Raw genomic sequence first — 25,832 nt, forward strand, 5'->3', positions numbered from 1 at the left:
CGGTCCTCCAACATGGCAACAAAAACCAAGTTATTCTTCAAATTCGAAACATACATGACATCTTTCAATGTGAAGGGAGAACCAGACTCCCTCTAAAATGTAATAGTATTGATGTTGGTCACGCTATACCTCCCATCATCTCCCATCTCCATGTGCATATGGACATCCTTCTCCTCCAACTTACTGAACAGCTCTTTTTTGTTGGTCATATGGAATGAGGCTCCACTATCCAAGTACCACACTCTAGTCATCATCGATGTTACCATGAGATCGATGAGGGTGAAATCTAGTTCAAATTGTGAAGTAAATGATTCACCTATAGCTCCTCCTGAGGTCTTCTTACCGACCTTCTTATGTGGAAACTTTGTGGCATAGTGTCCCAACTCATGATAGTGAAAACATTTAATTCTCGACATGTCCTTCTTCTTGCCACCGTGACTAGAATTTGATATGGATGGGATTACTTCCCTCCCTTTTCTTTTTCTTTCCAACTGAGGCATAATTCTCCTCATCATCATGCTTGGATGAGGATTCATCTCTAGTGTTCCGCCAAATCTCTTCCTGTACCAAGTTGGACCGCAATCACTCCCACTATGGTATCTTCTCCCTCCCATTAACTTAGTCTTGGTAGTTGTGCCAATTCTTGGGAAGCCCTAGAAGTTCTAGGCTCACGATATCATCTTCTGCAATAGTAACACTGACACTTCTATGCTCATCGTGATAGTGGGTGAACTTCGTCAAATATTTTGGAATTGAGTCGCCATTCTCAATCTTGAGCTTTCTAAGCTTGTCCTTCAGTTCTAGCTTCCTGTGGTCACTGTTGTTTTTACATAGGTCTATTAATGCCTTCCACATTTCAAATGGAGTTTCCTTACCATGGAGATTCAAGACAATATGACCTTGAACTCCTTATAGGATAATCATTCTCACCTTTGCCACACACTTTCTCCACTCTGTCTCATCTTTAGCATCCGATGTTGGAGGTTTCAAGATATCACTATCTATGAATTCCCTCAACCTATTGTTTTCCAAAACTACCTCCATCTCATCCTTCCAACCTATGTAATTTGAGCTACCCTCAAGGGCATACTCAAGTCTCAAATCGTAGATTCTAACTGTAGATTGTGATATACCACGACAATTAACTTGAATCTACTCTACTCATCAATGGAAACAAAAATTGATCGATGAAATCACCAAGCAGAAAAGGAATAATTTCAATCAAACATTACAAAATAATTTTATGTGGAAATCCTCAACTAAAACCCCTACTATCTGTATACTACATCAACCAGAAGATGTGAGAAGAAAATATAATGCTTGTTCAACCTGAACAATCTCTACACAAGCACAATCTATCTCACTGCTTCACAAACCATCTCAAGCCAATACTTAGCCAAATCTATTACCTGCCAAGATCCTACTTCCTTGTGTTGTTCCTTTGGGAATCAACCCATATTTAATTGGGAAATTTATCATTCATAACTATGCAATCAATCCACAGGCCTTCCTCTGATTGCATGCAACAGTAGTTTAATTTAGATGATTTTACAATTGACGGTACATTGTCCCTGAACTCTAATCTCAACTGGGTCTTTTGATGAACTGACATGCATGGGTTATTTATGAGTGAATTATCAATTATCCGGTTGATCACTGTGTATGAAGTAAATCCAATTTAATTCTCCTGGCCTCTCACTAGTTCCCCCATCAATTAGAACTAGTTTAAGTGAATTTAACTCAGTTAAAGTGAATTAAATCATTACAACTCAATAAGAACTCAACCTGGGCCCCTAAAATTTAGGGATCAATCTACATGACTCTAGATAGAATCTGAACTTGAATTTATTGAGCTAACTAAGTCAACTTAGCTTAGTTAAGTGTTACAAGTTTCTATGAGAATATAATTACAATTTAATTCCTAATTTAATTCAAGGACAAATTAAAATAGGATTTTCTTGTTGCTATTTTTAACACTCCATCTCAACAAGAAAGGGATTATCTATTACCCTGATCTTGTCTCTATGAAACTTGAATTTTCATCTTCCAATGCTTTTTTCAAAATATTTTCATCCTTCTCCTCTGTAGGAATGTACTCCAGCATCATGATTCTCCTTTGCACACAATCTTGTAGATGGTGATACCAAATATCAGTATTATTGGACTGATCGTGAAAAACTTGATTATCAAAGAGTTTGATACAACTCTAATCATCATAGTAAATCATTGTAGCATCCATCTGCTGACCAAACAACCCAACAAGGAACTTCCTCATTGAGATAGCCTCACAATATTCTTGTCTAGTAGCCATGTACACTGCTTCTATTGAATTGAGGGCAACTAATCTCTACTTCATGTTGTACCAAGGAACTGTTGTTGACCCAATACTAAAGATTCCCCCTGATGTGTTGCTCATGTCATATGGAATCCCTCCCTAATATGCATTATTGAAGCCTTGAAGCTTCACTTCCTCTGTCCGTTTGTACCAAAGACCAATCTGAGTGGTGCCTTGATGTATCTCAACACATGTTTAGTTTCCTTGCAATATAGTTTGGTTGACTTAACCGTGGCTTGACTAACCTGGTTAACCACAAAACACATGTACGGTTGTGTGATCACCAAATACGTAAGTGAACCCATAAGTTGTTCATATATAGTAGCCTCCACTACTTCTCCTGAAGTAGCATCCTCCTTCCTCCAGTTACCTTCTAGAGGAGTCTCCATGGGTTCGTTGATCTCCATGTGGAACTTCTTCAGTATCTCGTTGGCAAAATATCCCTGAGAGAAAAACACTTCCTCATCTCCTTTCCATACTTCCATGCGAAGAAAATAATGCATGAGCCCCAGGTTCTTCATCTCAAACTCTCTTGCAAGATCCTCTTTTCAAGATTTGGTCAACTCCTCATCACCGCTTAGAATCAAATCATTGACATATAATACTATAATAGAAAATTTACCTTCAACCACAATATGGTAAAGGTTTGCATCTGCTTCACTTTTGGTGAAGCGGAACCCATTGAAATAACTCTCAATACTGGTGTACCAAGAACAGGGTTCTTGTTTCATTCCATACAGTGCTCGCTTTAGTATTCACACATGTGACTCTCTATTGAAGGTCTCAAATCCTTTCACCTTCTCAATATACACCTCTTCCTCAATCATGATGTTGAGGAATGTTATTTTTACATCCATCTGATGTATCTTCCATCCCATATGCACTGATAGTGATAGAATAGATCTTATTAATGAGTACCTTGCTATAGGAGGTCTCATCGTAATCAATTCCCTCCACTTGACAGAACCCTCTAGCCACAAATTTCAATTTTTGCTTCTCCACAACCCCGTATGCTACTTGCTTTACCTTGTAAACCCATATAGAACTCACCACTGACTTTTATGTTGGTCTTGGGACCACCTCCAAAACATTTTTTTTGATAATGGAGTCATACTCCTCAACCATGGCATCAACCCACACTGGTTTTTTCATTGCTTCCTCGAATGAGGATGGCTCAATCTCTACAATCTTGCTCATTAGAGCCATGTAGCCACTGTATCACTCTAGTGACCTCCTCTACTTTTGTTGTCATGTGGGTACTGCCACATTATCTCTAGCATCATACAATAATATGTCATCCTCTCACATGAACTTTCTTCCATCTCTGGAATTCTCTACATGAGTGGGTATTTCCACTCTCTTCTCCTCTGCATGTGGTTTCTCCACATCATCCTAACGTTCCTACTTTGTAGCTAAAAGCTAGTGAAATACATGTAAATGAAGCTCCCTCTCAAGGGAACATTTCATGGCCTTCCCTTCATCAAGCTTCACATCTCTATGAACCACTGTCATCCTCTTAGATAGCAGGTACACCCGATAGTTGTGAGGTGTATCAATGTATCACACTAGTATGCCCAACTTAATTGTTGGCTCTACATTTCTCCGTGCATCATTGGTAACATGATATTAGACTGATGAACCAAATATCCTAAAGCGTACCACATCTAGTTTCTTACCTGAAAAATATTCTTTTGGTGTAGTCATCTCGAGAATCCGACGAGTGCTTATTGATGAGTCTCATCATTGGGTAATTATATGGGCCTTAATTCACCTGCTAGCTTAGTCAAACCAACTATTCTCATAACTTATTGCATACTTTTGATTATATTTTATTTATGAGATATGTTAGAGTTGGATATTTTTCTTTGTGGTCTAATGTGCATTTAATGCAGGATTAAAGGATAAAAGAAAGGAATTTTGGCAAAGACCAAGGTCAAAATTTGAATGGGACAAAGGAGAGGGATTACAGGAGGTAAATGCTCCTCATTTACTACCCCTCCATTCAAATACTCCTCCATCAGCTCGGAGTGCAAACAACCAAATCATGAGGACTAGAAGGCAACCGAGCAAGTGAAAGACAAATCACCAGTTTATCTCGAGTTTGGGAGACGAGCCTCCCTAGTTTTAAGGAAGTCGATGGAAAATTTAGATGTATAAGTAGAGAGGCCTAGGAACTCAGTAGGATTTATATTTTCATTGTAAAACTCTACTCTATTTTCGAGTTGCAAGACTCGTGACAGTTCTTTTGATGTAATCTGTTGTTTTGGTAATAAGAATGAGTTTTGTTTTGAGCCAGCACTGAGTTAACTTAGAGGGCTGAAGCTCTTGGGTTAGGGCCCAACCATATCAACCAAGGCTCCTCTTTATTCGACATGTATTCTAGTGTAGATTCATAGCTTAATTGTTAATTTTGTTAGTAGATGAATTTCCATTACAAGCAGTGTAGATTAGATTGGTTGTGTCATAGTTTTCTTCCATTTGTGCCTTCTTTCAAGTAGCAGGTTAGCAAGGAGAAAAAGGATCACCACAAGGTTTTCAGCAGGTGTCTCAGCCTCACTTCCTCCCTCTGGGACCATGACTTGAGGAAGCAACCCTTCAGCAGCCCCCAAAACACAGACTTCTAGTTCTTGTATGAGATTTGGAGTTTGTTGTCCTTAATTCAGTAGTTGGTTAATGTTGTAAGGCTGATTTCATTGTCATCTTTTCCATCTCCATTTATACAATAAGATATCACTCATGCTTCCATTCCCTTCAACAAATTTCTTCATGCATAATATAGGCAATTGATTCATGCTTTTCTAGTTTATGAAAATTTATTTTGTTGCACAGTTTTTGGAAGACACATATGTTTTAAGCAGAGCAGGTACTTTAGGAGGAGACCAAGACTACATAACTAGCAGCCACCTTCCACTTCATCCACCTTAGCCATCCTTTGTTTCACCATCACCCTCTCTAGTTTTTCATCACTTTTCATTAAAATTCTCCTAAATACATTGAGCGAATCTAGCCATCTCTTATCTTGGATATTGAATCCTGAGTGCTCCTAGACCTTCTAACACTCCATTCCACCCATAACACACCTTTCCCAAGCTTCCCAACGCCTCCAAAACCTCATGATTACCTCTCGGTTGTATCCTATAGGTTTCCTGTAATTCCTACAAAATCATCCTATAGGTTTCTAGTACATCCTGTAGGTTTTCCTGAAACAGCCTATTTTGAGAACGAATTGATGGGAAACTTCTAGGAAGTCACAAAAGCCTCCTAGGACCCATCCACACCATCCAACCACTTCATAAACCTTCTATCCATCCTCAAACATCTTCCATCCACCTGTCACATCCACAAGAACAATTAGTGTGCATACTTGATTTTGCCTTAAAAAACCAAAAAAAGTGAAAACAGATTTAGTTGAGCTTCTTTGCTTGCACCCTAGTATTGTTTTATGGTTTTTTGCTTCTACAACTTAGATAGTAGCATTTTTTTATTGTTGATTTAGCATTTCTACTTAGTATGTCTTCTTAAATGGTTAATTAGGGTATGGTGTGGTTTAGCATTACATGTGTTTTCCATTACTGCAGTAGAGTAACTCTCTCTTAGAGTAGATTTTCCCTTCTTCCATCAAATAATAAAGCTTCTTCTGACTCTATAGAAGTCTGGCTTGGAACCCTAGTGGTCTCTCACCAGTTGAACAGTGACAACAGGTAGAACCATCACTTTTACTTGTGCATATAGCACTATCACCTCCAAGTTTGTATGAACCCCTGGTTGATAAGTAAAGCTGGTAGCCTAGGAGTTGTAGCATCCTTGCTGCAATACTGGTGCTCATCACTTTTTGGCACCGTTGCCAGGGAGGTGTCTAAGTAAAATGTGATTATTGCTTTCTCTTCTTCTATTTCTTGTCTTCAATATTCTGCCATTAGTTGTAAGGACTCTCGACACCACATATCTCCACAATGGTATGATATTGTCCACTTTGGGCCTAAGCCCTCATGGATTTGCTTTTGGACTTACCCAAAAAGGCCTCATACCAATGGAGATATTTGTCCATCCTTATATATCCATGATCCTCCCCACCTCTAGTCAATGTGGGACTTTGGTCGTATACCCAAAAATCCTCCCCTCTAACAAAGGACCTTTGAGCCTCCCCTCAAACGATTATCCATCCGTCCACTCTCTACCAACCAGGATTCTCCGCTCCAATGCGTTGGAAGCACATGCCTTACATGGAGCACCACCTGCCTCGAGAGCTTGCTATATCCCAGGTCAACTCCTCTTCACCGTGTTGGGGCCAGGACACGTCCATGAAGAATCTGAAGCACACAGCCTGTCTAACCGAGCTCATCCACGGATCCCATCGTGATATTACCGGGGCCCACAACCTTTGTTCGGTATTTCGAGGATTCATCCACACCGAGCTAACTTCGGGGCATGGCTCTGATACCACTTGTAAAGACTCTGGACACCACATATCTCCACAATGGTATGATATTGTCCACTTTGGGCCTAAGCCCTCATGGATTTGCTTTTGGACTTACCCCAAAAGGCCTCATAACCAAAAGGTTTTAAAATAGAGTAGTTTACCTTTTTCCCTGTCCATGCTTCCTCTGGAACACCACCATCCAAGGAACTTGAAGGTCCTCTGTTTATTAAATAAACAGCAGTATCTACAGCATCTGCCCAAAACTGTAAAGGCAATCCTGCATGCAATCTCATGCACCTTGCACGCTCCATGATTGTTCTGTTCATCCTTTCTGACACACCATTTTCTTGTGGTGTTCTTGGAACTGTCTTCTCTCTGCGAATTCCATGCTCTGAACAGTACCTATCAAACTCTTTGCTGCAATATTCACCTCCATTGTCTGATCTAAGACACTTTAATTTCTTTCCTGTCTCAATCTCAACCAAAGCTTTCCATTTCTTGAAAGTATGAAATACATCAGATTTATTCTTAATACAATAAATCCAAGTTTTTCTAGTTGCATCATCAATAAAGGTAACATAATAACGAGAGCCACCGAGAGATGATACCTGAGCAGGTCCCCATACGTCTGTATGCACAAGCTCTAATTTTTCGTTCTTCTTTTCTTTCTCAACTCTGAGAAATCTGACTCTCTTCTGTTTTCCATAAATGCAGTTCTCACAGAAATCCAAATCAACATTCTTCAAACCTGGCAACAAATTCCTTGAGTGAAGAATCTTCATCCCTTTTTCACTCATGTGTCCGAGCCTATGATGCCATAATGCTGCATCTGCTCCTTTGGAAGTCAAAGCATTAACAGAGTTAGAAATACCATTGCATAAATACAATGTACCAACCTTTTCACCTTTTGCTATTACCAGGGCTCCTTTTGTGACCTTCCAAGCTTTATCTATGAAAGTTGTCACACAACCTTCACTGCCTAACTGCCCTGTTGAAATCAGATTTTTCTTTAGATCTGGAACATGCCTTACCTCCTTTAGTAGCCATTGGTTTCCATTCTGCTGTTTTACAAGAACCTTACCCATTCCAACAATTTTACAGGGTTTGTCATCACCCAGACGAACTTGTCCAAAATCTCCTTGAACATAGTCATAAAAGTATTTCTTTTCAGGTGTGGCATGGAATGAGGCCCCTAAATCTACCACCCAGGAATCAGTAATATTTTCGAAAGAAAGAATCAAAGCATCTTGTAACACCTCACCTGTCACATTTGCTTCATGATTGTTTTCTTGCTGTGCATCTCCTTCTTTTCCCTTCCGAGATCTACAGTCTTTCTTTAGGTGTCCTTTCTTTCCACATTTCCAGCACACTATCCCCGATCTGGACTTGGATCTACCTTTCCTTGATTTACTGTGATATCCTGAGCTCTTTCCTCTTTCCATTTTTCTTCCTCTAGACTCTGCACTCAAAGCATTTCCCGATGTCTCACCGGAGTTTTTCCGTCGCATTTCCTCGCTAAGGATAGCACCGACAACATCATCAAACTTTAAAGTACTAGATCCAGAAACGGAGTTACTAATGGCCATTACCAAACCATTCCAACTTTCTGGTAATGAGCACAAGAATAACAGAGCTCTAACTTCATCATCAAAGTTTACCCCTACAGAACATAACTGACTTGTAACTGTATTAAAATCATTTAAATGGTTTGCAACAGATCCACCTTCCGACATATTCATATTAAATAACCGTTTCATAAGAAATACCTTGTTTGAGGCCGAGGGTTTTTCATATAGTTTCGACAACGTCTGCATCAAACCCTCTGTCGTGGTTTCCTTCGAAATGTTGAAGGCAACTGACGCAGCAAGGCACAACCGTATTGTTCTGAGTGCCTTTCTATCGAGAATGTTCCATTCTTCGTCTTTCATACCCGTCGGCATCTTTGTTTTTCCGCCCAATGGTAGGTATAGATCTTTCTGATATAGATAATCTTCCATCTGCATCTTCCACAGCAAGAAGTTTTGGCCGTTAAATTTCTCGACCCTAAACTTACCATCTTCCGCCATTGCTCCCACTCGAACCAGGAACCCTTCTTTCCTGCGAGTTTATCAGCCAAATAGACCTTCGGCTCTGATACTAGTTGTTAGAAAATTATATATTACGGAGCAATGGAACACATATAATATTGCAGAAATATAAACACAGAAAACGCACAAAACAAGAGAGACACAGATATACGTGGTTCACCCAGTTTGGGCTACGTCCACCCCGAACAGGCAGTCCTTCCTTTCTATTATCCAGCAAAATGAAGAGATACAACCTACAACAAAACCGCTGTAATATCCTCTGTTTTCTCTCACAGTCTCACCTCTATGTTTCTCGCTCACCGAGTACACATCTATATCACAGCCTCAAATACAATGCCCTCATATAAAGAGAGGGGTTGCCTTCTAGGGCAAAAAACCCTAAACTAAACATAAGTTCTACCGTGAGATCATCCGCCTAATGAACGACTCAGATTGACTAGAAATTACTATACTTTTACAAGGCAATTTTACAGCTGTTTTTAGCTTCGGGGGCGCTGCCCCCGAAACCCCCCGCCAGGGGGGGGCTCCCAAAAGTCGCTGCCGCCCCCCCTGGACCCCCCACGGCAGTGATCATTTTACGGGCGGCATTGCCGCCCCATTTTGAACTGGGGTCCAATATGCCGGTACTATAGAAGATAATCAGGCTCCACACCCAACATTAGTTTATTTATGCAAAAGTAATCTAGTCGTTTCCTTTCTTTCATTTTGCATTATCTACTTTCCTTTCCATTATGCAAGTAGGATTTCAATTCAGCAAGTAGCTTTTTCATTCTGCCAGTAATTTTCATTCAATGTGAAATTTAAATTCTGCAAGTACTTTCCAATTTTAAAAAGAATACAAAACCAACCCAAAAATATTTCCTTTCATGCCTCATAGGAATAGGGACAACTTAGGGAAAGTTTTGCCAAATACCCCCACTGCATCCAATAGCCAACATTCTCTCTTCTTCACTGGCTATGAACTGGAGGAACCCTTAGGTGAGAAGCCTGAAATATTTGAAGAACCTACAGGGGAAGAAGAAGAAGAGGAACCCATTCCTACTGAACCAATGGATGAAAACCGAAATGGCAGAGGGAATAGAGAGAGAGTTGAGGGTGCCTTCCCCATTAGGGAAACCAATGGGGACACTAAGATGAAACATATAAGCCCCTCTGCCCTACCTCATTTCCATGGCCTAACCGTAGAGGACCCTAACACTTTCTTGTTTGAGATTACTATTATATGTCGAACCTATGACTATACAAATGATGAGAAAATGTTAAAAATATTTCCATCTACCCTCAAGGATGCAGCATTGCATTGGTTCATGGGTTTACCTGGAGATAGCATCATAACTTGAACTCAGATGCAGCAGGCCTTTAACAAAAAATATTGGGACTACTGTTGGTCAAAGGATACTAATGAAGAAATTTTCAGGATGACCATAGGCCATGATGAATCGTTAGAAAACTACAAAGAAAGATTCCAGCTCAGTTACAAAAGGGTCAGGTGCACACTTGACCCCGAGTCACTAAAGTCGGTCCTGCTTAGGGGAGTAAGAGAAGATCTTCTGGATACCTTACATTTGTTAGTAGGAGGAGATATCTACCAATTACCCTATGAGGATATCAAGGCTATCTTTAGAAACCATTCTAGGGTGGCCAGGAAAAAGGGTAGGGGTAGTCAACCTATGGCTAGTACATAATCTTCCATCTCATCCATCAAGGGTGAAATTGGAAACATGCTGGAAGATTTCAAAAGTGAGATGTTGCAAACCCTTGCCTTGCAAATGGACACTGTTAACATTAAAAGGAAGCAGGAGGAAACAGAAAGAGCCTTGGCCATCTTTTGTCCTAGATGCACCAGGAGGCATCCTAAGAATGGATGTCCATTGAACTGTATTGAAATTTTCTTAGTCTGTGAAGAAAACCACTCCACAGACAAGTGCCCTTATTTACTCGGACTCAAAGCTGTATATCAAGGAGCTGAACGGGTCATTGAGCAGCTTTGCTACATTAACGAAAGGAGACCTCCTAGTCCTAGACCATACCAACAGGGCATGCAAGGGTCATCCCATGCATATTACAACCCCAACCAAACCACATCTATACCTTCTTGGGGACCCCCTACTCATCCTTCCTAGTCTACACCCCCTCCTTGGTCCTATGCATCTCAGTATCATTCCCAACCAGCCAGCCAATCATTTCAACCATATGCCCTGCCACAACCTCAGTGGAATACACCACTCCAAGGGTGGAGGCCCCAATACAACAATGCTCCAGCTCTTTTGCCTCCACCACCTGCCCAACCATAGCTCTTACACTCTGCTCCACCCAAGAAACCCTAGATGCCTGCCTAGCCAAATCCGAACCTGAACAATAAGCAGGCTCAACAAGTATACAATGGAGAGACATCATATCCATCTTATGTTGTGGAAATCCAAGAGATTAACATGAGACCTGGGAGAGTTCTCCCAGATAACCAACCTCCCACTCCACCTAGGGAGGTTGAGGAAGAAAGAGAGGAAAGAAACCTTAAACTAAATCCACCCTTTCCTGAGAGATTAGCCCAACCACTCTAGCCTACCCCAGAAGAGACTAATCTTCTACGAGAATTGAAAAATCTGTGTGTAAAGGTCCCCCTTCTCCAAGCAATAAAAGATGTTCCCATTCATAATAAGTTGATTAAGGAGAAATGCTTCAAGCATCCAGGGAGGTGAAAAAGGGATGCCCCTACCATTAATGTCATTGGGCAGCTGTCCGACTTAATGCCGGGGCAGGTTATATGTCCAAAATATTTGGATCCTACAAGCCCTGTAGTAGATGTGCACATCAATGTCACCATTGTCCCACACACTCTGATCTATCTTGGGGCTGCCATTAATGTGATGACCAAGGACACCATGCTCAAGTTCAACCTCCAAGGGTCATTGACGAAGACCACAATAGTCCTACAACTTGTAGATCATTCCACAACAACCCCTGAGGGAATTGTGGAGGATGTGATGGTCTCCATTGACTCCTGGGAATACCGTGTAGATTTCTTAGTTCTCCAGCCTAAGGCTAAGCTTATTGGTTATCCTCTCATCCTTAGGAGGCCATGGTTGGCCACAGCCGATGCTTACATTAGCTGTAGAGCTGGGAATATGACCATCAAGAATGGGCATATGTCCAAGCAATTAGTCCTACACCCTCTTGCTCAACCTTCTCTAGAGCATGATTTACCGTTATGGTTGGAGGAGGAGGAAGAAGATGAAGTTTATTCCACCCAACTTTATGCTTTGGAAGCAACCATGGGAGGAGGACAACAAGATGGGGATGACTTGATTGAACACCTACTCCAAAGTCCAACTCCTAGTTCATTACCTTTAGAAGTAGTAAAGGAAACCCAGAACAATCATCCAATTGACTTATGCTTGGCCGATTCCAACCCACTCCATGTCAAAACCATAGAATTTGGCCCAGAGAGCCTTGAAAATCAATCCATCTCTTTCTGCTCTCAAAGAGGAGAAGCTATGAAACACATTAAAGGAAAATCTAGAAGCCTTTGCTTGGAGTTACAAGGAAATTAAGGGAGTACACCCCTCAGTGTGTACTCACCACATATACATCAAAGAAGGTTGCAAGCCAGTTTGACAACCACAAAGGAGGATGAATCTAGCTCATAAAGAGATAGTCAAAGAAGAACTGCAAAAACTTCTAGATGCAGGATTCGTTTACCCTATCTCCGACAGTGAGTGGGTCTCTCATTTAGTGTTAGTTCCCAAGAAAAATAGTAAGTGGAGGATTTGTGTCGATTACAGGGAGTTGAACAAAGCCACAAAGAGGGATCATTTTCCTCTACCCTTCATTAACCAAGTGTTAGATGGCCTGGCAAGGAAAAGGTTTTTCTCTTACCTAGATGGATTCAGTGGGTACAACCAAATCCAGATCTGCCCAGAATACCAAGCTAAGAGCACATTCACCTGTCTTTAGGGTACTTTTGCCTATAGTGTCCTTCCTTTTGACCTATGCATTGCTCTTGCCACTTTAAAGAGAGCAGTCTTGAGTATTTTCACTGAATTAGTCCATGATGCGGTGAATATTTTTATGGATTATTTTACACCTTATGGCTATGATTTTCAAGAAGTCCTGTCTAACCTAGGCAAAGTACTGCCAAAATGCATTGAAATGAACTTGTCTCTCAGTCCTAAAAAATGTGAATTCTTAGTGACTACAGAGATCATGCTAGGTCCTTCACTATCTCAGCAAGGACTGCAGGTGGACCCAATTTAATAGCCATCATCCAAAGGGTTCCACCTCCTCAAAAGCAGAGAGATGTTAGAAGTTTCTAGGGTTAACTGGATACTACCGAAGGTTCATAAAGGACTTCAGCAAGTTGGCTTCTCCTTTATTTGGTTTGTTGGCCAAAGATTCTGAGTTTATATGGTCAAAAAGTTGTCAAGAGGCCTTAGACATCCTAAAGGATAAGTTAACCACTGTGTCTAGTCAATTTAACGTCTTAAATTTCTCTACATAAATTATCAATCCGGGTATCGTAAACTGATGAAGTGTGGTGCACTATATGTGCTTAGTTAACCTTTCTCTTACTTCGTTGTTTTATAGCTTATGTTGTTTTTGGGGTTTTGTTCTTGTTGGTTTTCTAAGGTCTTAAGAATACTTTTAAAGGACAAGTATGGATAAAGATTTCAAGACAAGGCCTATGTCCTTAATGGTAACTTCCAAAACATAGCACTTCAAAAGAACTTAAAACATGTTATTGATGGAGTTAGTATTTAAACAAAAGTGTAAATATACAGCTAGTTCAATCAAAATAAAATGCAATAATCAAATAATGAGAGAATGACTACGAGACCCAGTATCCTTGCTGCTTCAGCAAAAGGACAAGATGATTCTATCACGTCATTAGTTCATTAAAAGGCTATGTGCATCACTAATCTACAATCAACTTGAAAGCAATTTATGTACAATAATATACATGTTAAAAAGAAAATAAAATGCAGTAATTCAAACTATACATTAATATACATGAAAATCAGAAAAAGAAATACAAGAAATTAAAGTGACAACTATACAAGGCAGGGGCCCCCTACCACCTATGAAATCAAATGCTTAAAGGAAAATAAAGACATCAAATAAAGAACTAATGACATCGGCCCAGTATCTATGTTGCTGATTTAAAATGAAAATGAAATGTGAAATCTAAGTGACACTACATAAAGGAGACAAATCACACTACTTTAACCTTTTCTTAACCTTTTTGCCTTTCAGCTAGATTTATCATGTGATAACATTTATGAACAAGTCACCAATGTGAGTCTTAAAGCAAACTAAACCAAGCTGTACTAAGTGATATTTTGGCTCCAATAAAGTTATTTGATTATGGAAAAAGAACCATCAATAGATGAACAACTTGATATCTAAGAGCAGAAAGTAAAGTGCAAGTTAAAGAAATGATACTAATGAAAATCAAACTAGAAAAATAAAGGTCAGCAACATAGACAAGATGATCACATATGCCATTAGTCATGAAATCAAAGCAAAATTAAACACACTTGCATGAATTAAAATTGCATGAATGAAAAATCTAATCTACCTTACATTCTACAAAGCAATATTTACAAAATGAAATCTACTCTACTTACATCCTAATATGCTCCATGACATCTACTTCACATCTCCTTCCATGTTGAGAACATCAAAGCTTTATTCAATTTCTTCAAAAGTACAAAGTACAAAAGCTTTCAAAAGCCATGGGACTAACAAGCTAAAAGGACTAAGAAAAAAAAGACTAAAAGGGAAGACTAACAAATGAAGGAAAGAGATCTCCTATTTATACAAAAAGATGAGAGCCATCTCATTAATGAGAATCCATGAATCTCTCCCTCTACCTCTAGAGTCCTAATCAGAATAGGAACTGATAAGACACATGTCTTCTTAGAGTTACAATACAATTAGGAGATGTGACACATATCCTCATGATCCCATGATTCTTTCCAACCAAATTCGAATTTTGCCTTAGAGTGCCACATAAGGGTCTTCTAGAAGCCTCCTTTCAACCTACACATGTCAACAATCTCAACCCATTTGTTAGGTATAAGCATATGAACATTATTTTCTAATGTTAACCACAAATTCACTTAAAAGGCTTAGAAATAATAATGATTGGAAAAACATAAAGGTGGCCCAATGATAATGAAAGTGGGATGAATGTGGTGACATAGTAGTGAAATGGAGGTGAAATGGAAGTGATATAATGGACATAATAGTGAAAGTGTAATGCAAATGAATGACATTTTCAGGACTCAACATACCCCCCAACTGAAGCTATTGCATGTCCTCATGCAATATATATTACATTAACTCTTTTGATCCTTGAGCTTTGGCTTAACTTTGCATGATATCATTTGATAACTTCATATTTCTGCAAAGTGTTTCACTTGAATTGCAACATGGTTGGTTCTTGTGTTACAACCATTTTTTTTTTTGTTGCCTTCTATTTTGATCTTTGAACTTTGCATAATGATATTTTGATTATTGTTGCAAAGTATATCTTTATTGGATTGCATGATGGTTGGTTCTTGTGTGACAACCATGATTTTGTTTGTATCCAATTTATCCTTTAAGCACTTTTTCAAAAGCCATTGTATGCTCATAATAGCAATGTAATAATTAATATATGTTGGAAGTATGTGAGCTCTTGAATATGATATGGACATGGCAAGATATGAATATGAATGTATTCCCCCCCCAACTGATGGTATTGTCAATTTTATGAAATGAGGAAGAGAAATGTTTTTCCAACAATTATCATTCTAGCTTTTTATGGAATTCTATGGTTAAAAGTTAGAAAATTCCTTACCTTCACTTACCCTTTGGAATGGATGAGTTGTATGTGTGGTGGCTAAAAACTTCTGATCATTTTCTTCTTCAAGTGGCTGATCAAGAGGAGTCATGGATAGAGAGATAAGATGACTTTTTATTGCTTCTACTAAAATTTGCTGAATCTGCTCCAAAATGCTGAAAATAATAGTCTTCATGTCTTCAAAACTCATTGGCACAATTCCTACTATGTGAAAAGATGTTCTGATGTCGAACATAGTAGGAAATTGTTGTCTTAGTGGTCATTAATGGATGCCACTAGTCAACACGAGAACTCTCACCATTGATGACAATGAGAGTCAAGATGCCCAAACACATCTTGCTAGGTACGAATGAATTTGCTGATGTCGAGTCACCTAGAAGATCTAACAAACAAGGGACATTAATGTATTCCCATTGTTTGTTAGCATGAGGACTTGCCATTAAGGCATGCAAGCCTCAGGGTGTTTTTTTACAAAGAAATTAGACTCAAAGGACTATGGACTCAATAATTTGCATTGAAGCAGGGCTTATTTGCAGAATGAAAATGACAAGGAATGGAAAATGGCAATGGAGAACAGAAATGGCAATGGAAATAAGCATGTGAATGAGCCTCTTGCTTTTATTTGTGGGTTATGAATGGACAAAAAGAGATGGAAAGTGTATGTGAATGTAAATGGAAAATATGGAGTGGAATGAGGTGAATGGTTTATTATGAAGTATGGATGTGATGGATGGATGTGATGGAGACAATAGTATCTAAAAGTTTTTCAAGTGTTTGGATCTGATTTTACATCAACATATTTCCTCTTTGTTGCTGATCATCCTCTTATGAAACAAATTGGTCTCTTAGAGAGACACCATTCTCTTGTAGTCATTTGTCCTTCCTCCTGGAACCTGCAAAAAAACTAATACTTCTTCTGCAATAGAATGTAAGATTATCAAAGGAGAGAGGTGATCAATCTCTCTAGTTATGATATTTACACACAAAACTAAGAATTTGTATTAATGAAACAAGTTCTCAAAGGAAAAATCAAAAGAATTTATACCTGCTTTGGAATTAGTGCCTCAAGTTGATGTTGCTTCTTTTCAGCAATTTATTTCATTATTTTCCATTTCAAACTCTAATGATATATTTCTCATTGTATAGATCTTGTTGAGATCTTTCCAATGGTATTTAAATCATCAAAATCTGATTTTGTATGAGAAAGATAGGCTGATTTGAACAATGAGGTTTTTCTGGCTGCGGAATTGGGGAACAGCTCTGTAGCTAAAAATCTTGAATAAAAAGTTAGCCATTCATCTTTCATTATCAGTCCAAAATTAATCAATACCTTCAGAAAAGTGAGAAAATAACTTGTTCATTTCACTGATTCAAAATTATTATTTTTTCTTGACATGCAGCGACTTAGTGTGGTGACTCAGTGTGGCGACTTTGGGATAACACACATTTTGACTTCCCTTTGACCGGGGTCTTTTTCATCAAATTTGGTCGAATGAATAGGACACCATCCATGTACCAACATTTCCCCAGCTACCCATGTGACTTGTTTTTCTTGATGACACCTGCAACCTAGAGTTTAACAAAACAGCTGCGGAAACGCTGTATTGGCTGCGGAAAGCCTGTGTGAGCTGCGGAAACGCTGTATTGGCTGCGGAAAGTGCAGAGTGTAGAAAGTACTGTGAAATGGAGTGGCTGTGTGCGTGGAAGAGAAAAAAAATGTGCCCCTTCAAGGCAACTAACTTAACTAGTGCAATTCACGGTTCAGCTCTGCCAAGCTTTCCCATTCTCGGCTTTCAACTCCGGCTGAAAATTTTACTGTGTGTGGACGTTCAAGGGAAGAACAAACTAAGCAGTTTCCCCATCTCAACTTCGGCTGAAGCTTTGACTGTGTATGGATGCTCATGGGAAATATGGATGGACTACGGCTGTAAGTGGAATAGCCGCAGTTTTATGCAAGGTAATACGAGTTTGAAACAGAACTGTGGAGCTTGAAACAGAGCTGCGGGGTTTGAAACAAAGCCGTGGAGTTTAAAACAGAACCATGGATTTTGCAGCGAGAATAAGAGTGGAAATGGTGTGAGTGAGTGAGGGAGTGGAAGACAAGCAACGGAAATAAGAGTTATACGGTGGAGAAGAGCCGTACTTGGTTCACGCCACGTTTATCAATCGGCTGTGAAGAGCCGTATCCAACCAAATTACGTAATGGAGTGAAAACAGAGTCGTCTTTACTTGGATCATTGTTGGTTTTAATGAATTGCAACGGGTGGCATATGGGCAAAGAACGTGGTAGAGGTGGTAGCATAGAACCGAATTTGAATTCCCCTTCTTCAGGTATGCCGAACACATCAAAATATCAGTTAACTCACGTTTTTCTTCACGCGGCGGCAAAAAAGAGGCTCCAAAGAACCGAAGATTTCTCCCAGACCACCACGAATTTTCTCAAACGGTTTCTGGGTTATCTAATTAACCCACCTGGCAAAAACACCCATGTTTTATTGTTTTGAAATTCATCTCCATTTGGGCAAATCGAATGTTTGAAGTTTGACGTTTTTCCTGTGTTTACGCATTTTTCCTGAGTTAACAGTTCTGCATTCGGCTGTGAAATTGATTTTGAAATTTTTTTATATGGAATGCTTGGAGGAGAGGTGGCTGAAGGATCTGATCAAGAAGCATTCCGAGTTCATTAGCTACCCCATTTATTTGTGGACTGAGAAGACCACCGAGAAAGAGGTCAGTGACGACGAAGAGGAGACAGAGGAGAAGAAGGAAGATGAAGGGGATATCCAGGAAGTGGAGGAGAAAAAGGAGAAAGATAAGAAGAAAAAGAAGGTAAAGAAAGTGTCGCATGAATGGAGTCTTGTCAACAAGCAAAAGCCCATCTGGATGAGAAAGCCAGAGGAGATTACAAAGGAAGAGTATGCATCATTTTATAAGAGTCTCAGCAATGATTGGGAGGATCACTTGGCCGTGAAGCATTTCTATGTGTTTTATTGTCAAGTGTATGACACAGATACGATAACAGGGATGAAGCACGGGGGCAATGATATCATCAATAAAGACCACAGGAGTCGTGGATTCAAGAATGGACTTTCCAGGAATTGGGTGGTCTCCCTTGTTATGATCATTAGATTTTTGCTGATTTTTGTCTTCACAACAAACAAACCAAAAAAAACGCATGTATAGGGATAAACAGTAGGCAATGTTGTTGCATACCACTGCTCTCTCTCTAATTTTAGAGCCTACATAGAGATGAAAGAATTGATTTGATGTTGTTGTTTACAAGAGACATGAAAACAACTAAAGGAGACGTAATGCTTTTGCAGGTTTGTTTTAAGGCCAAAACTTGATCAGGGAGGCAAATTTTTTTATTGAAGCCATAGCGAAAACTAGGAATGGAGATAGCCATAGATTGTTTTTCTTCTCTGAAATTGTAAATTTTTATATTGCTTAGTCATTCCTGCATTTTCATTTTATTGCACTAACATCTTGACTGTAAGTTTGAAAAACGGAGTGGTATCAGCTGCGAAAACCTGGTATCAGCTGCGGAAACCAGTATCACAGCAACCACTTAGCTAAATAGAGATAGTTAGGCAATCTTAATGGAAATGATCATTGGGAAATAACTTTTATTGATGAAATGGATGGCATGGAGTGAAAATGGAAATGAAATGAAGTTTATTTTTTTTCTTCTCCCTTTTTTTTCTTCTTTTTATTTTTTCTTGAATCAATTGAAGTGATGAGGTTTATTTTGTCTCCTATTTTTTCTTAACAATTCTTTTTCTGATCCTCCAAATCACACAAAGTGCAAGAGGAGAGCATACTCAAGAATTATTAACCATTTGTTTTTACTTAACAATCCTTTTTCTGATCCTCTAGATCACGCAAAGTGCAGGAGGAGAGCATACTCAAGAATTGTTAATAATTTTTTTCAGATGTAAGAAATAAGGTCTCCTAATTACACTTCCCCGGCAACGGCGCCAAAATGTCTAGTCAATTTAACGTCTTAAATTGCTCTACATAAATTATCAATCCGGGTATCGTAAACTGATGAAGTGTGGTGCACTATATGTGCTTAGTTAACCTTTCTCTTACTTCGTTGTTTTATAGTTTATGTTGTTTTTGGGGTTTTGTTCTTGTTGGTTTTCTAAGGTCTTAAGAATACTTTTAAAGGACAAGTATGGATAAAGATTTCAAGACAAGGCCTATGTCCTTAATGGTAACTTCCAAAACATAGCACTTCAAAAGAACTTAAAACATGTTATTGATGGAGTTAGTATTTAAACAAAAGTGTAAATATACAACTAGTTCAATCAAAATAAAATGCAATAATCAAATAATGAGAGAATGACTATGAGACCCAGTATCCTTGCTGCTTCAGCAAAAGGACAAGATGATTCTATCACGTCATTAGTTCATTAAAAGGCTATGTGCATCACTAATCTACAATCAACTTGAAAGCAATTTATGTACAATAATATACATGTTAAAAAGAAAATAAAATGCAGTAATTCAAACTGTACATTAATATACATGAAAATCAGAAAAAGAAATACAAGAAATTAAAGTGACAACTATACAAGGTAGGGCCCCCCTACCACCTATGAAATCAAATGCTTAAAGGAAAATAAAGACATCAAATAAAGAACTAATGACATCGGCCCAGTATCTATGCTGCTGATTTAAAATGAAAATGAAATGTGAAATCTAAGTGACACTACATAAAGGAGACAAATCACACTACTTTAACATTTTCTTAACCTTTTTGCCTTTCAGCTAGATTTATCATGTGATAACAGTTATGAACAAGTCACCAATGTGAGTCTTAAAGCAAACTAAACCAAGCTGTACTAAGTGATATTTTGGCTCCAATAAAGTTATTTGATTATGGAAAAAGAACCATCAATAGATGAACAACTTGATATCTAAGAGCAGAAAGTAAAGTGCAAGTTAAAGAAATGATACTAATGAAAATCAAACTAGAAAAATAAAGGTCAGCAACATAGACAAGATGATCACATATGCCATTAGTCATGAAATCAAAGAAAAATTAAACACACTTGCATGAATTAAAATTGCATGAATGAAAAATCTAATCTACCTTACATTCTACAAAGCAATATTTACAAAATGAAATCTACTCTACTTACATCCTAATATGTTCCATGACATCTACTTCACATCTCCTTCCATGTTGAGAACATCAAAGCTTTATTGAATTTCTTCAAAAGTACAAAGTACAAAAGCTTTCAAAAGCCATGGGACTAACAAGCTAAAAGGACTAAGAAAAAAAAGACTAAAAGGGAAGACTAACAAATGAAGGAAAGAGATCTCCTATTTATACAAAAAGATGAGAGCCATCTCATTAATGAGAATCCATGAATCGCTCCCTCTACCTCTAGAGTCCTAATCAGAATAGGAACTGATAAGACACATGTCTTCTTAGAGTTACAATACAATTAGGAGATGTGACACATATCCTCATGATCCCATGATTCTTTCCAACCAAATTCGAATTTTGCCTTAGAGTGCCACATAAGGGTCTTCTAGAAGCCTCCTTTCAACCTACACATGTCAACAATCTCAACCCATTTGTTAGGTATAAGCATATGCACATTATTTTCTAATGTTTAACCACAAATTCACTTAAAAGGCTTAGAAATAATAATGATTGGAAAAACATAAAGGTGGCCCAATGATAATGAAAGTGGGATGAATGTGGTGACATAGTAGTGAAATGGAGGTGAAATGGAAGTGATATAATGGACATAATAGTGAAAGTGTAATGCAAATGAATGACATTTTCAGGACTCAACACACTGCACCAATTCTTTGAGGCCCAAACTAGTCCCTCCCCTTTCATATTCATGCTGATGCCTCACACAAAGCCATAGGAGTAGCCCTAGGTCAAATAGATGAAAAACTACCTTATGCTATCTATTTTATCAGTAAGAAATTATGAAAGGCTGAACTAATTTATACAGTGACCGAAAAGGAACTCCTGGTTGTTGTGCATTCATTAAACAAATTCAGGCATTACATTACAGGCTATCAAACATTTGTGCATATTGACCATGCTGTAATCAAATATTTAATGAATAAACCAGATGTGAATGCTCGAATTATAAGATGGTTACTTTTATTACAATAGTTTGATCTAACCATTGTTGATAAGCCTGGTAAGGAAAATGTTGTTGCAAACTTTTTATCTAGGGTAAATTTGCCTACAAGTGAAGAAGGAATGGTGGATGACCAGTTACCGAATGAGCACTTATTTTCTATTTCAGTTCTCTCTCCATGGTTTGTTGATATAACAAAATATTTGGTATGAGCACAATTCCCACCAAACTTTTCCTCCAAAGAAAAGAGCAAGATAGTAAAGAAAAGTGCCCCCTCACTTGGATTGGGGGCAATCTTTTCAAACTTCGCCCAGATCAAATCTTGAGAAGGTGTGTCAGGGAAGAGGAAGTCTTTGACATCCTTTTGACCTGTCATGATGGGCCTTGTGGAGGTCAGTTTGCAGCAAAGAGGACAAAATTCAAAGTGTTACAAGTAGGATATTATTGGCCCACTCTTCATCAAGATGTGAAAAAATACACTAGTCAATGTGATCGGTGCCAGAGGATTGGAAGGCCTACTCCAAGAGATGAAATTCCTCTGCAGCCTCAAGTGACTTTCGAGCCATTTGACAAGTAGGGCATGGACTTCATTGGGCTTATTAACCCTCCTTCAAAGCAAAAACAATACATTATTGTGTGCACTGATTATTTGACTAAGTGGGTTGAAACCAAGGCAATTAAGGCAACAATAGAAGAGAAGGTGGCCGAGTTCCTAAGGGAGAATGTATTCTACAAATTTGGGTACCCTAGAGAGTTGGTTACAGACCAAGGCAACTAGTTTACCTCCAACATGATTGAAGCCTTTCTTAGCCATCACAAGATCAAGCATAGGACCTCCACTCCCTATCATCCACAAGCTAATGGGAAATTGCAGGTGACCAACAGAGCACTGGAGGGAATCTTAACCAAGGTGGTGAGCAGTAGCAGGAAGGATTGGGCAGAAAGGCTAGTTGAGGCCACCTGGGCCTATAATACCACATGGAAGACCACCACTGGATTCACACCCTATGAGCTGGTCTATGGGAAAAAGGCCTTGTTGTCCATTGAATTTGAATATAACACATTAAGGATGGCAGACCAATTAGATTTGGATCTCAACAGTGCACATAAAGAGAGGTCGTTCCAATTGAATGGTTTGGATGAATTCAGAATGCAGGCCCTCCTACATACAGAGGTAGTTCAACTTCAGAGGAAGATTTGGCATGGTAAAAATATCAAGGAGAAGCAATTTCAGGAAGGTGATTGAGAATTGTTATATGATTCTAGGTATAAAGACTTCAAGGGCAAGTTAAGGACAAGATGGATCAGACCTTATGTTGTGGAAAGATTCCATGATAATGGTTCAGTGCAAATCAGAACCATACATGAAGAATCCATTCCTTTGCTTGTTAATGGACACCGATTGAAAATGTACAAGAGACCTTTATCAAAACAATAGTTTGTTGATGATATCAATAAAATAGTGATGATAGTGGAGCAAGTTCTAGCTCCCCCCTTATCAAATCACTGAGGAAAAAGAAAACAGAATAAGGACTCAAGTGAAAACCTCCATGAGGCACGTGATTCCCATCTTTGGGTTGAAAACCTATTGAGGCGGCCTAGTGATGACAAAAAAGAGAAAAAAACACAAAAATAAAAAGAGAATAAGAATATCCCTGGGTGAAAAAATTTCTTGAGGCGCCCAGGGCAAACAGCTACAGTGAAAACCTCTCTAAGGCAGACTAGTTATTTTTCAAAAAAAAAATCATGAAATTTCCATTTGCAGGTGGGTGAGAAGGACAGTCAAGGAGCAAAAGAGGACCCCAAGGAGAACCCTTCCACTCACATATTCATTTTCTTCACTCCTTACCATGCATCCCTCCGTCATTTTTGTCATTTTTCCACTACATTGCTTCGATTTATGCAAAGATTGTGTTTTCTACAGGATCCCCTATTTTCCTATAGGATCCCCTGAAAACCTATAGGATGATCCTGTAGGAATTACAGTGACCAAGGAATCCTATAGGAAGCAATCCGAAGGCAAATTATGGACATGTTACGTCCCTAAAATTCACCCCATTCATGATCTAGCATCTCACCTCATCCACCATCATCATCCCTGCACTCACTATTCAAAAAAAGATCAGTTTCAACAGTTTTCTTCTAGTCTTAAAAAAGAAAAGAGGAAACAGAGAGGAGTAAAGAGAATCACCTGAGTATCGTTTGCTCTCCACACTCCCACTCCTTCTTTCCATCCATGTCACCATCCTCACAGCCCCAGTAAGCAAAATGATTAAACAATTCTGAGGGAGAATCAGCTACGGGACATCCTGTAGGAAATCCTTTAGCAGCCTATCCCTCAAAATGCCAATCAAACCAGTGACAAGTCTTCACCAGGATGATCCAGGATCTCTGAAGCAGCAACATCAGATCTTCAACCATAGATACTTGCAAAAACAAGAGAAACCATTAGTAGACAACAAGAGGAGGAAGAAGGATGGCATGCAAGAAATATACACAGCAACACCTCTGGTCTTCGACAACTGCAGCATAGCATTGAAACCACAGGTAAGTATCCTGCTCGCTCTCCCATATGCATCATGTAGTAAATTTTTTTAAGGGTTATGAGATAGTTGGTTTATAAGTAAAAAGGTGGCTAGTTAACTTAGCCACCTTCATTCAGTTAGCACATGCACAACCGGGTGTCCTCTCACACGTGGCTGCAGTCAACTCAAAGACATAGAAGGAGTAGTACAAAAAGTGGTTAAACTATGGATCTACGAGGCTGGAGTTGATTACGAGGAGTGGGAAATGATGAGGTGGTAGTGGGTACCAATGGTCCAAAAATGGAAACGTACCTTTGCTGCCAGCACACCACCTTACCCTGAATCACCATAAGAGGAAATAAAACATCGTTCCCACGCATTCATGCATTTAACCTCATCGAAACTCCCTCACTCAAGTCGCTCTCATAGCCCAGGCTACCCATTGGAAGCAAAGATCCATTGTTCACTACACAGGAATTCCTATAGGATATAGGCTACAGGATACACAGAGACTGTCTATAGGATTGGTAGAGAAGAGTTCAGAAGGGATATCATGGGAGTTGGCTATTGCAACCAGTCTAAAGAGGTAGGCTCTAAAATTACATTCCCCTTTGCAGGTAAATGAACCAAGGATACTCTAAATTTGAGTGAATTTAGCAACTGCATGAAGGGAATTAAATACACAGTCAACTCTATTTTTCTCCTGCATTTGAAAAATTGTTATAACCCTCATTTTCTCCTCAAGCTTCACCAGTAAGATGGTAGGAGGTTTAATAGGAGAGAGCCCAAAAACACTGTGAGAATCCAACAACACCCACAAGTGCTTGAAATCTTCACAAGGCATAACTAGATGGGGTTTTTCGAAAAATTCAAAGGGTATGATGATGAGGTGGCTCAAAAATTTTCTCTCTCCCTCACTCCACACAACGGAATCCATGCCATTGTTCTAATAAGGGGCCTTACTCTAGATCTCACCCCTGAGCTCATCAATAGGGTCAACACACTTCCCCTAGGAATCCCATGGAGAAAAGAAGACAAAGGAGTGTTGGCTTGTATGGGCCTAACCTTGGTTCAAAGATGATTTAGCCAAAAAAATCCCAATACTACTGGCCCTTTCGGCAATAGTTTGCGGAGCACAGACTAAGGTCTCACCCGAAGTAGTATAGGAGGGTGCTAGAACCAGGTTTTTGCACCGTAGAGATGTCTGATGGTTTTTCGGTGGTCCGCGGTTTGATCTTGCGTGCATGTTGCTATGCACACCTATCAATCCCTCGTAGCTTGCGATGCTGCCTTCGCACAGACCTGATCGAGGCACGATCCGTGGTATTACCCTAGTTCCTTACAATTAACCCGATATTATCCGATTACTTAACTTATTTATGTGAGCCCAATTATACATAACAATGTTCAGTATTCCTATAAGTGCGTGCGATAAACAAAACAATATAAATGCATATAAAATCATTCAAAACTAGATACACAATATTTATAATCAAACTTCTCTT

This window comes from Pinus tabuliformis, chromosome 1_2 (genome assembly GCF_031772625.1).
Source record: "Pinus tabuliformis cultivar Carrire ecotype Pingquan chromosome 1_2, CPIR1, whole genome shotgun sequence".
In the NCBI taxonomy this organism is placed as follows: Eukaryota; Viridiplantae; Streptophyta; class Pinopsida; order Pinales; family Pinaceae; genus Pinus; species Pinus tabuliformis.